The sequence below is a fragment of the Durio zibethinus genome, chromosome 22 (genome assembly GCF_047325235.1).
Source record: "Durio zibethinus cultivar Kanyao isolate XHJ-2024 chromosome 22, ASM4732523v1, whole genome shotgun sequence".
NCBI lineage: Eukaryota > Viridiplantae > Streptophyta > Magnoliopsida > Malvales > Malvaceae > Durio > Durio zibethinus.
Genome location: NC_143183.1, coordinates 19,535,734 through 19,551,558, shown reverse-complemented (window position 1 = coordinate 19,551,558; position 15,825 = coordinate 19,535,734). Strand labels below are relative to the sequence as shown.

The window sequence follows — 15,825 nt, the reverse complement described above, 5'->3', positions numbered from 1 at the left end:
TAAAAAATTAAGTGTTTAAAGAAAAAAGTGTCCCTGATCAAACAGGGCAAGAATATATATATATATATATATATATAAAACTGAAAGTGATTTAAGTAAATTAACTTGTAAAAGAATATTGGATATTTAGAAAATAATTAATATAATTAATTTAGTGAGAAGACTTTTATTTTTTATTTTTGGATAATTGAAATTTGTATTTAAATAAAAAAAAGCAGATACAGTCTGCCACATGAAATAAATTAAGAGTACAGCCTATACATATTTAGTTATGGTGGCTTATATCCCACTATTCACAAAGCTTTCTATTAACGTCACTATTACAAACACAAACATTTGAAGCAAAACAGAATCAAGCTCAATAGCACCAATAAGTTGGAAATTTGAGATCTTTTTGTTGAGTGCTTTCTAGAGTTCCTTTACCACCAGATAGTAGATTGTAGCAGCCCAAACAAAACGCAACAAGATAGCCTTAAAACAGTAATGATAGCCCATTGAAAGTCATAATTCCAACTTCTAAAAAGTCTTGTTAGAAAAGGATGTTTGTAGTTTAAAATATAATGCATCTTACATAAGATAATAATATTTAATTATTGATTAATAAAATTAATTTTTGTATAAATTTTATTCATATTTTAAATAATTATGTTTAAATAAAAATAATTAACATATGATAAATAATTATAATTATTTGAATATAAATAGATTATTATTCGTAAAGATCATAATTGTATAAAATATTATAATCATTTGAATAAAAATTTATGTCTGATAATTCATTATAAATAAATATTTTAATATAATCATTTTTATTATTTTTTATTAAAAAATTTGAAACTTTATTGTATCTTAAAAATATAATTACATTTAAAAAATAATTTTTACACCTCAAAGCCAAAATTATTTTCTATTAGTTCTCTTCTCTTATGTATTTTTTCTAACAGAAGAAGTTTGGAGCTCCCTCTACCAAACCTATCTGGAGAAATCACTCGCAAAAAATAGTTAATCCTTTCCTTATTCCTCTTCTGACATAGCAAGCAAAGAGTATTTCATGATTTCATTTTTAGCAAAAGTATTTAATTTGTCTAGGGTTTATATAATCAATATATATATATATATATATATACATAACTCAACTATAAATCCATAAATCAAAATCCAAAATTAAATAAAAAAATTTAATATTAAATTAAGTTTTACCAAAAAAATCTACATATCTACACACAAAAACTCTCACATCAATTCTTAACTTTAAAATACAATTCCAAAAATATACCGTCACCTTTTTTTTCAAACATTGGATGAATAGTAAATTTGATTCTGGTAAAATTAAAAAAAACGATAAATGTAAGATTAATTACTGTAGCAATTAGATTAAATTAATAATGAGAATATATATTTGGATGCAAACGTAATGGTGATAGCAAGATGCATTCTGATGAAAATAAAAATGATCATTAAAAATATTAAATTAAAATTTATATGTAATAAAAAAATTAAATTATTTAATATTTATAAAATTAATAAATTACTAACCTATTTTTATGAAAATAATAATGTTGTTAATAAATAATTAAAAATTAAAAATATATTATGTAATAATACATTTTTGTTTATTTATTAATTCATAATCTAATAAAATTTATTTCTTTATTAATTTATTGTATAATAATAAATACATAAAATTATTTAATAATTTTTAAATAAAAATTAGAAAAAAGGAAAAGTTAAACTATATAAAAAATGAAGGTTAAAAATGAAAAAAAGAAAGAGATGAAGACCAACGCTTCTTCATCTGAGCTAAAATCATCAGTGGACAAAAACAACTTAAATTCTTCAAATTTGCTACTACATTGAAATTCAAATGAGTGTTGAACGTCGATCGACACAAAAATTTTTGACAATCGCTCCTCCATTAGAGATGCAGTTAAATCCAAACTTACCTTAAATTATATTAAAAAAAAAAAAAATCTACTTATCTACATATAAAAACTCTCACCTTGATCTATAACTTCAAATTGCAATTACTCAATACTACCTTCACCTTGAATTTTTCTAAACGCACATGTTATTATACTAAATTATGTAGACAACTTTCATTTTATGTTAGATGTTGGATATTATTATATATTTGAGTTGTTAATGTTACGATTTTCCAACCACAATTTCGGACATGTGAGCATTATTTTGGGCTGCAATTACTCTTGGTTTTAATAAAACATTATGCCATGCGTTTGATTTTGGATCTCGTCGAAGAATGCTAAGAATTTAGCATCAAAGGATGGTAATGTGGTCAAGTTTTCTAAAAGCTAAATATGAAAAGAACATCAAGAAAATTGAGTTACTGACTGCACTACAACTCAAGCAATTATAAAAATATAACCCTAGCCGTTTCGCTATTATTTATATTTTCTGTTGCTTATTTTCTCTTTTATTGGATCGTAGATTCAGAAACAATAAAACATATAAACAACAGTTATATTATCGTAAGTAATCGAGGAGCACCGTTAAAGTCACTAGTGCTGCTGTCACGGGTTTCAATCTTAGACTTAGAATCCGGGCGGCTTTAAGCTTGAAATCTCCTCCTTTATGCCTAAGTCAGCCTAAAACACAAACGTGCGGACACTAGAACAATGAAAAAGGCTGATTACGCAAGTTAAAGAGAAATAGGATGAACAAAGCAAAATTTTGGAAATGCTCTTGTATTCACTGAAACAGAAGTGTTTGATGGTGTACAAATGAGGGTGGAGCAGCCCTCTATTTATAGTTGAGGCTCCAGCTACACTTGATGGCAATATCCTTAGAATAAAGGCTAAAATCAAGGGATTATTAGATTACAATCAATCAGGATGCTAACTCCTGATTTTCAGGGTCAATCAAATCTGTCAGGATGCTCCTGCTGATCCTGCCTGCTTCCAGAAGCTTCACTTGCATATCTAGCACCTTGGGCCCTTTTGGATGTGGTGCGGGCAGCTTGTATACCAGGCTTTGGTCTCACGGGCTGGCTTGCAAGCTAGGAGGGCGTTCTGAACTCGTTTGCTAGGCTTTGCGCGTAGATACCCGCCAGCACGCCTGGTCTGCGGGCCTCAACCTCTGGCTCGCCTGCTGGTGCGCCTGATGTGCCTGGCGCGCCCGCCCAGGGCGTGACATTCTCCCCCACCTGATTGCACAACGCCTTCGTTGCGTTTTCTGCATGGTATTGCCTGATCTGGTCCCTGAACTGCCATAAGTCATCTGTTGGTTCCCAGCTCGCCTCACTGTCTGGAAGTCCCTTCCAGCGCACCAAGTACTCTTGTCTTGGTTGATAGTTCTTCCGTCTCACCTTCTGGTCAGCTATGATGCTGTGGACCTGCTTCTCATATGAGGTCCTTGCTCCCAATGGCGCACGCTTTGACTCTGCCCATCTTGGATCTCCCTCATCCTCATGAAACGGCTTGAGCATGCTCACATGGAACACTGGGTGTACCCTCAGCTTGGATGGCATATCCAGCTTGTAGGCAACCTTGCTTATCCTTTTGACTACTCGAAAAGGTCCTTTATACCTCCGGACTAGGCCTTTATGCAGCCCCCTGTGGCGCACAATGGGATGCAGCTTCACCAACACCAAGTCTCCAACCTGGAACTGCATGTCCCGCCTATTCTGGTCTGCCCACTTCTTCGACCTCTTGGCTGCCTTGTGTAGACAAACTCTGGCCAAGTCAGTTTACTCCTGCCATGCCTTGGCAAACTTGTATGTTGCTGGATTCAGCCCTGTATAACCTGCAGCAATCGAACCGGGTGTTAGTGGTTGTTGCCCTGTCACAACCTTAAATGGGCTCTGGTTTGTTGCCTCGCTCCTTTGCAAGTTGTAGGAAAACTGCGCAACATCTAGCAGCTTTGGTCAGTCCCTTTGTGTGGCACTCACATAGTGCCTGAGATAGACCTCCAATAGTCCATTCACTCGTTCTGTCTGCCCATCGGTCTGCGGATGCATACTGGTGGAAAAATTTAAGTCTGACCCCAACAGCTTGAACAACTCAGTCTAGAACTTGCCCGTGAAACGCTCGTCCCGATCACTAACAATGGTCCTCGGCACTCCCCAGTACTTAACCATGTTTTTCAGGAACAATAGAGCTGCCTCCTCGGCTGGGCACTCCTTGGTTGCTGGAATGAAGATTCCATACTTGGAAAACCTGTCCACCACTACCATGATGCTTTCAAACCCTTCTGCTTTGGGTAGACTGACTATAAAGTCCAGAGAAACACTCTCCCATTGTCACTCTAACACTGGCAATGGCTCCAAGAGATCGCCTGGTTTCTTGAGCTCCACCTTGTCCTGTTGGCACACAAGACAAGTCTTCACATAGGCCTCCACATCGTCCCTTATGTGCGGCCAGTAGTATCGATCCTCGATCAGCGCCAAGGTGCAGCTCACTCCGGGGTGTCTAGCCCACCTTGAATCATGGCATTCTTACAAAATTTACTTGCGAAGTTTCTCGTGCTGCGGCACAAACAGTCTATTACCCCTGGTGTGCAGCAAGCCATCCTGCAACCAAAATCGCCTAGTCTTACCTTGCTGGGCGTACTCCATCAAAGCCTTGGCTATAGGATCATGCGCTTCTTGATGCGCAGCACCAGTGACCCCTCTGGTTGGCTAATGGTAATAAGGTTAGCCTTTCTGCTCAGGGCGTCTGCTATCTGGAAATCAAATTCTGTAAGAAAATCTTACCATCTCGCCTGCTTGGGGGACAACTTCTTCTGCGTCTGGAAGTAGCTGGTCGCCACATTGTCCGTCCTCACCACGAACCTCGACCCCAACAGGTAATGGCGCCAAGTGCGCAAGCAGTGCACCACTGCAGTCTTCTCTTTCTCTTGGACCGTGTACTTACGCTCAGTCTCGTTCAGCTTCCTGCTCGAAAACATGACTGGATGTCCCTCTTGCATCAACACGCCCTTTATGGCAAAGTCTGATGCATTCGTATGCACCTCATACGACTTGGCATGGTCTGGCAAGGCCAAGACTGGCTCCTCGATCACAGCCCGCTTCAACCTATCAAAGGCTTCCTGGCACCTTGCGCTCCACTCCCATGCTCTTTCTTTCTTGAGCAAGTCAATCAATGGCGTGGCTATTGCTGAGTGACCTTTGATGAAGCGTCTGTAGTAGTTAACCAGCACAAGGAACATTCTCAACTCAGTGACCTTGGCTGGCGGTTGCCACTCTAGGATGGCGTGTATCTTGCCTTCATCCATGCGTATCCTGTCATTTCTCACTATGTGACCAAGGAACGAGATCTCCTGCTAGGCGAATGAGCACTTCTCTCTTTTGACAAACAGCTTGTTCGCCTGTAACACCTCGAACACCTATCTCAAGTGGTCTACATGCTCTCTCAAAGTCTGGCTATAGATTACAATGTCATCCAAATAAACCACAATAAACTGATCAAGGAACGATTGAAGTACCTTATTCATAAGGGTGCAGAATGTTACTGCGACATTCGTGAGTTCGAAAGGTATCACCAAGAACTCATACGAACCATACAGAGTGACACATGCTATTTTTAGCTCATCTCCTTCCGTGATCCTTACTTGATAGTAGCTCGACCTCAAATCTAACTTGGTGAACCACCTTGCACTCCCAAGTTGGTCGAACAAGTCCGCAATGAATGGGATGGGGTACTTGTTCTTGATGGTCAGCTTGTTCAAAGCCCGATAGTCTATGTACAGTCACAACGACCCATGTGCTGGAATAAAACTAGTGCATCATAGGGTGCCTTCGATGGCCTGATGAAGCCAGCATCAACTAACTCTTTGAGCTACTTCCTCAACTCCTCCAACTTTGGTGGAGACATTCGGTAAGAGGCTCTAGCTGGTGGCTTGGCCTCGGACACCAGCTCGATCTTATGGTCCACCTCCTTCTTAGGTGGTAGCTGGCTAGGCAACTTTACGGGCATCACATCACTAAAGGTCTTCAGTACTTTTAGCACCTTCAAGGGTGACTCGATCTCCTTCTCTCTTAGCTCATCATATTTCAGGGCTGCTAAGAAGGTGTCTTCTTGTCTGCTTACCGTCTTGGCAAATTGGATGGTTGACACCACCTTTGACCCAACTCCAGACCCTCTCCTCAATGGCACTAGGCATTGGCACCATGCATCCAAAATGCAAACACAATCGGTAAAAGGTACAAGAAGGGTGTTAATCCGAACAAGAAAATCCAACCCATTCACAAACTCATAGTCGTCAAGGGGCATTACCTCTATGGTCTCCTTGCCTTTCCAGTCTCCAAGCTGTAACTCCACTCTTTGTGCTACTTCAATGGTTGGAACTTTTTTGGAGTTCACCATTTTGATGGTACCAGTCCCTTTCTGCACCTTTAGTCCGAGCTTCCGGGCTCCATCACCTGAAATAAAAAGATGTGAGGCACCTATGTCCATCAGTGCGCTCACCTTTTGACCCGTAACCATCAGATCCATAAATATCAGGCCCTTTGGCTTACGGCACCCTTACTCTGGACAGCATTGAGCACCAACGACCCAAGCTTTGCTGCCTCTGACTTTAGCTCATCGTCAGACTCCTTGTCTATAGCAGCTAGCTTGACCTTTTACGGGCAATTACGTGCTATGTGGCTCCCTCCACATAGGTAGCATGCTAGTGGCTCTCGGTCCCCCTTTGCTTTCCATTTGCCTGCTGGTGGCTTCTTCTCGCCATCCTTGGTTGAACGATCTCGGTCTTCATCCTTGAACTCTCGATCACGATCTTTCCCCTTAGACTGCTTCTTTCGATCCCTATCGTCTCTGCCCTTACCCTTGGGCTTGGTAGACTCAAACTTGTTTAGAGGCTTGAACTCTATCAAGGCCTCAGTAGTAGTTATGGCTTTAGCCAAGTCATTAACTCCTCTCCGTTGTAGCTCATGCTTCACCCACGGCTTCAGCCCATCCATGAAAGTAAATAAGGCGTCATTCTCGCCTAGATCCGAGATCTGTAGCATCAGTTCAGAGAATTTTTAGACATACTCCCTTATGTCCCCTTGCTGGCTAAGCCGACGTAACTTTGTCCGCGCCTCATCATCGGTATACTCCGAGTAAAATTATTCTCTAAACTCTTTTTGAAACTCTGTCCAGGTTCCAATCTTGGCGCTCCTACCCCTGACATCATCACACCTGCGCCTCCACCACAATAAGGCTACATCAGTGAGATACATAGCAGCGGTGCTTACCTTTATCGCCTCGTCTTGCATGCCCATAGCCTGGAAGTACTACTCCATATCCCATAGGTAGTTGTCTACTTCCTTGGCTGCCCTAGTCCCCTTGAACTCCTTAGGCTTGGGGACATCAAATCTGGACTTGGACACTTCAGCAAACATGCCATTCCCAATGGCAGTCTTGCAAGCAATGAGCTCACTGGTAAGCTCTTCCATCAGCTGGCGCATGGCCTCCATGCCATCACGTAAGGTCAGCACTTCAGCCTCCAAGGTCTGATTCTTTTGGATGAACACGTCCAAGCCTTTGTTGAGAGCAGCTTGTAGCTCACTTTGGATCTCTTCCCCCAGGAGTCTAACGATGCAATGTGAGTCTCTACCTCCTCAAGCTTCTCCCCCATGTCGCTCATGGTCACCTCCACCTTGGCCAGCCTACCGTCTATGGTAGACCAGATATCTCTGGAATTGGTTTTCTTGCCTCTTCCATGCCTATGCTCCTGGACCTCTGGTTGTTGGCTAGCAACGTCGCTTTGGGATGCCATCTTCTCAATCACAATCTAACCTGCACAACACAAACACGCAAAATCGAACTTGCTCTGATACCAACTGTTATGGGCTCCGACCTTAAACTCAGAATCCGTGTGACCTTAAGCTTGGAATCTCCTCCTTTATGCCTAAGTCAGCCTAAAACACAAGCGTGCGGGCACTAGAACAATGGGAAGGGCTGATTACATAAGTTAAAGAGAAACATGATGAACAAAGCAAAATTGTGAAAATGCTCTTGTATTCACTGAAACAGAAGTGTTTGATGGTGTACAAATGAGGGTGAAGCAGCCCTCTATTTATAGTTGAGGCTCCAGCTACACTTGATGGCAATATCCCTAGAATAAAGGCTAAAATCAAGGGATTATACATATTACAATCAATCAGGATGCTAACTCCTGATTTTCAAGGTCAATCAAATCTGCCAGGATGCTCCTGCTGATCCTGCTTGCTTCTAGAAGCTTCACTTGCGTATCTAGCACCTTGGACCCTTCTGGATGTAGTGCGGGCAACTTGTATGCCAGCCCTTGGTCTCACGGGCTGGCCTGCAAGCTGGGCGGGCGTTCTGAACTCGTTTGCTAGGCTTTGTGCGCAGATACCCGCCAACATGTCTAGTCTATGGGCCTCAACCTCTGGCTCGCCTACTAGTGCGCCTGATGTGCCTGGCGCGCCCGCCCAGGGTGTGACACTAGAACTTATTCATTAGAGGTAAAATAAATAAATACAACCCATCGAATTGATTTTTGGATTTATTGATATAATATAGAAAGTAATATTAGAAAGACGTGAGTTTGAAAGAATTTATATATATATATATATAATATTTTTTAATTAAAAAAATGTAATAAAATAAAAAAAATTAAAGATAAATTAAAAATTTTTTAAAAATAAATAAAGCATATAAATATAAAATTTAAAAAGTATATACAATTATCATTAAAAATTTTATTAATTAAAGATTTCAAATCTGTCGAAGGAACCAAGGTTCGCAGGAAAGTACGAGGAAAGTTCTTTTCATTTTAAAGATTTTCTTGGACAAATAATCAATGGCCTTTCCATGAATAATTTTCGCAAGTTTCATAACTTCCATTGGAAAAGTGATAAATAGTACCTTTGACGTGCAGGAAAAAGTTGAAAACCGTGTTTTTGTCAAATTTGAAACAAACTTTTAACTACAGAGCATGATGTCGAGCATAATGTCTCGTAACTAAAACACAAACTTTTAACCACAGAGCACGATGTCGAGCATAATGTCGAGCAACTACAACGTTTGTAATAAGTTAGCGACTAGAAAGGTAACAGTCGGTTACATTTAATAATTTATATATTTATTTTTTAATAAAGTAGTGAGAATTTATGTATTTACATTTTATTTTATATAAAATTTGTGTTATAATTTTTTTCGACTTAAAAAAGATGAAATTTATTTTTTATTTATTTTAAACTTATATATATTTTTTGTTAAAACTTTTACATATGTTATTTTTTTCATATTATTTTTTATATTATGTTACTGTATTTGTGTTTTAAATTATTTGATTTAATTAGTAAAAATGTTTTGTTTTGTCATATTTATTTATCATTTTTTTTGTAAAATTTATCAAATTTAAAATAAAAGAAAAGAAAAAAAATGATGAAACGTGTAAATATTAATAGTCCTACTTTTTTCATAATATTAATATTAAAAATATAAAAAAAATGTAAAAAGTGAAAAAAGAGTAAGTGAAAAGAATTTTAAAAATTTTTAAAAAGAGTTAAAAAGGATAAAAAAATAATAGATAGAGGGTGCTAAATAGGCATTTAATATTGAACTTAAAATAAAAAATTTTTAAATTAAGGTAAAAAATTTATTTTGTTAACATAATACATATATATGTATAAAATTAAATAAATAATAAAAATTATTTTTATATACACTTGGCTGGAATAAGGCACTATAAACATGTTTAGGACCCGATCTTGCCTTTTTTTTTAAAAATTCGACTTGTCTTAATTAAATATAAATTTTTTAAAAATCACCCTTTTATCATATTAAGATGGATCAAAATTCATAGGATAAAAATTATGTTGGAATTTCCATGATTGGATGATAATTATGTAATTTTAGATAATTAGGTAATTTTCCTTTCTGTCTCTCTACTATTATAAATTAATTGATTAGTTGTAAATAGGTCAATTTATGGAGAATTGATTTTAGGAAATTCATCTTTATAAATTAATTATACAATTTCATTACGAGATATATGAAAATAGTAGAATATTTCCTCTTATTTTGAGTTGGTATCAGGCCATTCTTTGAAACTTCTAAAATGTCTAAGACAAAATTATATGAGAAAGATTATTTTATATTATTGTTCAATCTGAAAGTGTTTTTAATGCATGAATCATCCTTTTAAAATCAAATTATGACATTTGATCATAGATAATGGAGATGCACATTGCTGCACAGGAGAAACTAACCTATATTCATGGCAAGATGTACGAAGCCACTTGCAAAAAAAGAAGATGACTATGAAAAGTGATATGCTAAAAATCAGAAAGTAAAGAGTTGACTATGATGTACATGAGTTAGAAATTATGAAGCGTTATTTACACTTACCCATTGCTTGTGAAATCTGGAATGCTCTATGAAAAGTCTTTATGATAAGAGTGATGAGTTCCAAACTTTCTCCTTGAATCATGGCAAGACGTACGAAGCCACTTGCAAAAAAAAGAAGATGGATATGAAAAATGATATGCCGAAAATCAAAAAGTAAAGAGTTGACTATGACGTCCATGAGTCAGAAATTATGAAGCGTTATTTACGCTTATCTATTGCTTGTGAAATCTGGAATGTTCTGTGAAAAGTCTTTACGGTAAGAGTGATGAGTTGCAAATTTTCTCCTTGAATCAAAAGGCTTTCATCGCCAAACAAAATGGCAAGTCTCTCTTAAAATATTATGGAGAATTGACTTAAGGTTTTTCATGAATTGGACCATCGTGACAAGGTGGTCATAAAGGAATTGAATGACATTGTAACGTATTGAAAGTCCATTGAACGACTAAGATTGCACATATCTCTTGCAAATTGGATGGTTACTTTGAATAAGTTCAAAGAGAAATTCCAAGCGAAGAAACATTTTCTGATTTAGATGAATCTTACGCTTTGGTTCAATGAGAGGTGGTGCATCCAGTAACTTTAAAAGGAGAATCTGAAACTGAGTTACTGACTGCACTACAACTCAAGCAATTATAAAAATATAACCGAAGCGTTTTGCTATTATTTATATTTGCTGTTGCTTATTCTCTCTTTTATTGGATTGTAGATTCAGAAACAATAGAACATATAAACAACAGTTATATTATCGTAAGTAATGGAGAAGCACCGTGAAAGTCACTAGTGCTAGAACTTATCCATTTGAGGTGAAATAAATAAATACAACACATCGAATTGATTTTTGGATTTATTGATATAATATAGAAAATAATATTAGAAAGACGTGAGTTTGAAAGAATTTTTATATATATATATATAATATTTTTTAATTAAAAAAAGTAATAAAATAAAAAATTTAAAGATAAATTAAAATTTTCAAAAAAAAATAAATAAAGCATATAAATTTTAAATTTAAAAAGTATATACGATTATCATTATAAATTTTATTAATTAAAAATTTCAAATCTGTCGGTGGAACCAAGGTTCGCAGGAAAGTACGAGGAAAGTTCTTTTCATTTTAAAGATTTTCTAAAACAAATTATCAATGTCTTTTCCATGAATAATTTTCGCAAGTTTTATAACTTCTATTGGAAAAGTAATAAATAGTACAGTTGACGTGCAGGAAAAAGTTGAACATTTGTCAAATTTGAAACAAACTTAACTACAGAGCATGATGTCGCGCATGATGTCTCGTAACTGCAACGTTTATAATAAGTTGGTAACTAGAAAGGTACATTTAATAATTTAATAATTTATTTTTTAATTAAATAGTGAAAACTTATGTATTTATATTATATTTTATATAAAATTTATGAGTTATAATTTTTGTAAATTTTAAAAACATGAAATTGATTTTTTGTTTATAATAAATTCATATATATTTTTAGCTAAAATTTCTACATGTGTTATTTTTTTGTATTATTTTTATATTGTGGCACTGTATTGTGCTTTTAAATTATTTGATTTAGTTGGTAAAAATATTTTGTTTTGTCATATCTATTTATCATTTTTTTTTTGTAAAATTTATCCAATTTAAAATAAAAGAAAAGAAAAAACAAACATGATAAAACATGTATATCTTAATTGTCCTACATTTTTCATAATATTAATATAAAAAATACAAAAAAATGTAAAAAGTGAAAAAAGAGTAAGTGAAAAGAATTTTAAAAAATTTTGAAAAGTGTTAAAAAGGATAAAACAATAATAGATAGAGGCTGCTAAATGGGCATTTAATATTGAACTTAAAATAAAAAATTCTTAAATTAAGTTAAAAATTTTACTTTATTAACATAATGCATGTATATGTATAAAATTAAATAAATAATAAAAAATATATTTATATACATTTGGTTGGAATAAGGCACTATAAACATGTTTATGACCCAATCTTACCTTTTTTTTTAAAAAAAAAATTTTGGCCTATCTTAATTAAATATGAATTTTTTTAAAATCACCCTTTTATCATATTAAGATGGATCAAAACTCGTAAGGTACAGATTATGTTGGAATTTCCATGATCAGATGATAATTATGTAATTTTAAATCATTAGGTAATTTTTTTTTGTGTCTTTATTATTATAAATTAATTGATTAGCTATAAACAGGTCAATTTATCGATAGCAGGACTTGATTTTAGGAAATTCATCTTTATAAATTGCTTATACAATTTCATTACAAGATATATGAAAATAGTGGAATATTTCATCCTATTTTAAGTAGGTATTAGAGCTATTCTCTGAAACTTTTAAAATGTCTGAGACAAAATCATTTGAGAAAGATTAGTTTATATTATTGTTCAATTTGAAAATATGCAAGAATCATCATTTTAGAATCAAATTATGACATATGATCATAGATAATGGAGATGTATATTGTTGCACAGGAGAAATAACCTATGTTCGTGACAAGATGAAGCCACTAACAGAAAAAGAAGATGGATATGAAAAGTGGTATGCCGAAAATTAGAAAGTAAAGAGTTGACTATTGATGTCCATGAGTCCAGAAATTATGAAATGTTACTTATGCTTACCTATTGCTTGTGAAATTTGGAATACTCTGTTAAAAGTCTTTATGATAAGAGTGATGAGTTGCAAATTTTCACCTTGAATCCAAAAGCTTTCATTGCCAAATGAAATGGCAAGTCTCTCTTAGAATATTATAGAGAATTGACTAAGATTTTTCATGAATTAGACCATCGTGATAAGGTGATCATGAAAGAATTGAATGACATTGTAACATATTGAAAGTCCATTGAACAACTGAGATTGCACATATCTCATACGAATTGGATGGTTATTTGGAATAAGTTCAAAGAAAAATTCCAAGCAAAGGAACATTTTTTTATTTAGAAGAATGTTATGCTTTGGTTCAACGAGAAACGGTGCATCAAGTAAATTTAAAAGGGGAATTTGAAAACTTTAACATCTTAGCCATGGTTGCTAGAAACCAATCTCTTAAGGCCACTAATAATGACAATAATCCATTTATAAATGTACCTATTAAGATAAAACTGGTCATACAAAAAATTGTTGCTTTGAACTTATGGGCTACCCAGAATGGTAGGATTATAATTGAAAAAAGAGCTCTAAGAAAAACCTAATTACGATTGTTGTTGAAATAAAAAATAAAAAGGATGTTATTGAAAAGGCCTTATCATTAATAGTAACTATATGTAATAGAGGTAAAGTTTTAAATATTTTTACACATGTTTCTAATAGTACATGGATAATTGATTTTGATATTACAAACCATATGACATTTTATTCTAGACAGGTCTCATCTTTTAAATCATCTTCACAAAAAATTGTTTCAACTTCCAATGATAACCTAACCTCAGTTATTCAGGAAAGATCCGTAACCCTTATTGACACTTTGAATTTAGATTCTACTTTAGTTGTTCCATCTTTAGATAATAATTTTTTGTTAGTTTCATAAATAATTACAGTCTTATCTTGTGTTATAATATTTTGGCTTGAATCTTATATGTTTAAGGATACCCAAACAAGACAAACGATTGGGTATGGTATTAGGTGAGGGAAACTATATTACTTGGACTCGATGTTAAAAGTTTTGACAAGCTACAACAAGCTTTGACAATGGATGGCTCTAAAGGAGAGAAGAAATCTAAAATTTGGTTAAGACATTGACGCTTAGGGCATACTTTTTTTGGTTATTTAAAGATATTACCTAATTTGTTTCCAAAGTTTGATGTTTATAGTTTTCAATGTGAGGTTTATGAGCAAAGAGCCATCGTGCTTCTTTTTTGTTAATATTAAATAAAAATTCTGTCTCTTTTATGGTTATACATTCTAATGTTTGAAGTTTATCAAAAGTATCAACTTTGGGTGGATCACGTTGGTTTGTTACTTTTAATGATGATTGTACTAGGATGACCTGGTTATGTTTGGGGAAGTGAACATCTTATTTCAAAATTTTCATAAAATGTTTAAAACTCAAGACAATGCACAAGTATAGGTTCTATGTAGTGACAATGGTGGAGAATATCAGAGTTTTGATCTGTAATGGTATTTAGAAGCCCATGGAATCATCCATCAAACTACTTGTTCCAATACATCTTAGTAGAATGAGGCTGTTAAAAAAATTAACACTTATTGAATATTGCTCGATCTTCATTAATATAAGCTTATATGCCATTACCCTGTTGAGCAGAAGCATTCACCTCTGTAGCAAATTTAATGAATTACGTACCTACCGATTCTCTTAACTTTCAGACATCATTTTAGGTTTTTAATGATGCAATTATTGCCCCAATAGTCCTAAATTCACCTTTTCATGTTCTTGGTTATGTAGCATTTGTACACTTTTATAAGCATCAATGAAGCAAGTTCACTCTTCAAGCATAGTATGTATTTTAAGGATATGTTATAGGTAAAAAAGGATACTGATGTTATCATCCTCTAACTCGATGAATGTTTATCATACTGGATGTGGTTTTTCATAAAAATTTAACGTATTTTTCTTTTGGGCTACAATGTTAGTGGTTGAAGTAACTAGATATGGCATTTTTATTGCAACTTGTGCAACTTGTTTTACTATTTTTATAACTACTTTATCAGTTTAGGTAGCATGATGAATCTATGTATGGTGATTCATACTGTTAGGCAAATAACTTTTGTAGTAGTTAAACGAACTTTTATATTTTGAAGCTTATAAATTAATGAAATCAAACTCATGATCAGAGTGAGGCAATTTATTGCAATACTAGATTAGTTTCTTCATTGTTCCTTTGTTTTTCCTTTTTTTTATATCCTTTAATTGGTATCAAAGCATTCTATAAAGTCTTAGAGGGCCTGTCAGCTACTGAAATTAAATGAAAAGCCATCAAACACTTATCAGCTAGCTTTTATCAACCTTAATTGGCCTTAAATAATTATTTCTTACCTCCACATTTTATATTTTCTAGTGAGAACTATTAGATATGGGTTGTCAAATAATGTCTTATTTGAGTACTTTTGATTTGAGAAAAATAGTGAAAAAAAAGAAAGAACCACCATAAATTCTTACAAATCCAACAGTAACTTAAATAAAAAATTATAGTGAAGAAAAAATAAAAAGGTATAAGGCTGAAAGCTGTATTGAGTCATTTATTTCTGATGACATATTCATTAAAATCATGACTTGTGATATTGTAAAACAAGCTTGGGATATGCTCAATTAGAAATTCCAAGGTAGTGACAAGATAAGACAAATAGTAGTGTTGAACTTAGAAAAGAGTTTGAAGTCTTAGAGATGAAAGAGTTTAAAAATTTTAAAAAGTATAATGACACTATCATGAAGATAGTAAATAAGATTAGATTACTTGGTGAGAAGTTATCGAATAAAAGAATTGTGGAGAAGGTTCTTATCAGCTTACTAGAGAGGATTGAGTTAAAAATTTTTTTCCTTGAAAACT

General features: G+C 34.2%; 1 pseudogene; it reads left to right on the top strand.

The window, feature by feature from the left end:
• The first annotated feature begins 10,142 nt into the window (after nt 1-10,142).
• On the top strand, nt 10,143-13,261 carry LOC149512669 (uncharacterized; annotated as a pseudogene).
• The last annotated feature ends 2,564 nt before the right edge of the window (nt 13,262-15,825 follow it).